At 44.8% G+C, this 1,704-nt stretch overlaps 1 pseudogene; it reads left to right on the top strand.

The window, feature by feature from the left end:
* The window catches only part of LOC111813495, a 46,109-nt pseudogene that overhangs the window by 43,780 nt on the left and 625 nt on the right, over window positions 1-1,704 (top strand).

Genomic DNA, 1,704 nt, shown 5'->3' with positions numbered 1-1,704 from the left:
TGTTTTCAGCCTCTCAGGCACTGGGAGTACAGGTGCATGCCACCATGCCCAGTATCAGTCACCATCTCAGCATACCGCAGGGGTGGGGCCAGCACAGCACACCGGGGATTGAACCTGCGGCCCCTGTGTCGGCTTAAATAGGCGCTAAACTAAGATTTTAAATGAGACACCAGAGTTTGTCTCTTGAAAACTACATTTGAGTTTACACAGTCATAGCAAAATTAGCATAGGTATAGGGACTGCGAGGATTAAAACTGGATCCATCGTGTTTCTGCTTTTCTGGTGTGGTTTCTCCTTGGATCATTGCTTTATTCGCTCGGAGGCCCTATCCTTACTTTTCTACTTACATGGAATAAAACAAATCTGGAAAACACTCCACAAATGGCCCCATTGGCTTGATTTGGATCAAGTGCCCACAGTAAAACACAGCAGCAGGCCGAGGAGGGGCGTGCTTGGCACAGCACAGCCCACTGAGGGTGCTGGGCCACACAGGCGGGGAGGCCTCCCCACTGAGACGCTAGGCGAGGAACGACGGGGGAAAGCCCACAGGCTGAGGCTCTGTCCTCGTGTCCTCCAGAGTTATTCCTAAAGATGAACTGCTGACATTCTCCGCTCATGGGGGAAGCGGTGCCACACAGACCTCGGAGTGTGAAGCTGATGGCTTTCTCGGGGACAGAGGCATTGACCTCCAGCAGATACATATACCAAGGATGTGGGGGTGAGGGGCCCGACTACTAAGGGCCCGGAAATAGACGGCCAAGTCACACTGTGCAGAAATTGTTGAGTAAGGAAATGCTGTTCCTTTGTCAGAAATTCTCCTTACAGAAATGAGTAACAGATCCTCTAAGCAAATCTCAGGAAAGATTTGACTTATGCCATTATCTACAGCATTTTAAGATCTCTCAGTTACCTGTGCTCTTCCTAGAACAAGGCATCCTCATGTGCATGTACATGACGGAATGCAGGGCTTACCAGACATTTTATGTAGAATTTGTTTTAAGTTCATTTATTCGAGATGTGCATGCTGGGCTTTCATAGGCCGTTTGCACAGGACTGTACGCTTCCTGAGATTCAAGTCAGTCACACAAGCAGTGCTACTCCCGAGGAGAGTAAGCCCTCATGCACAAAAATCTCCTTATCCATTATTTTAAAATGTTATCACTCAAATTCTTTCCTTTGGTATTATTTCAAAATGAGTTTTTGTATAACTGTTGAGACTCATTTTAAAACATTTTCAATAACCCAAAAGATCACAATGAAGAAATCACCCTCAGTGTCTAACGCTCATGAATTTTTCTTAAATATTACATGACTAATTTCACTGAAGTTCACTTATTTCTTAAAATCATTTTTAGTTATCACAATTGCCTTTCTCAAATGTTTTGCTGGATTTTAATTTTTGTTGAAATCTTTCTTACCTTTGACCCTTCCTTTGTTCCGGTCATGTGTCCTCTCCTGCCTGCCTGCCTGCCTGCCTGCCTGCCTTCCTGCCTGCCTGCCTGCCTTCATTTCCTCCTCCCCTCTTCCCTTATTTCCCTCTTTCCTTCCTTCATTCACCACCCCACAAGTCTAGCATAGCAGCTATTTCTAAATGCTAACAACAATAAATTTCTTGTCCTTGTCATCTGTACAATACCTACTTATATTTTATATATTTACACCCAATTGTCTCAAGCATATAAAGACTTTGCTGGCCACCTTGCT

Source organism: Octodon degus, unplaced genomic scaffold, assembly GCF_000260255.1.
Source record: "Octodon degus isolate 3935 unplaced genomic scaffold, OctDeg1.0 scaffold00193, whole genome shotgun sequence".
In the NCBI taxonomy this organism is placed as follows: Eukaryota; Metazoa; Chordata; class Mammalia; order Rodentia; family Octodontidae; genus Octodon; species Octodon degus.
The sequence above is the reverse complement of the archived record's forward strand: the minus strand, read 5'-3'. Positions and strand labels throughout refer to the sequence as shown.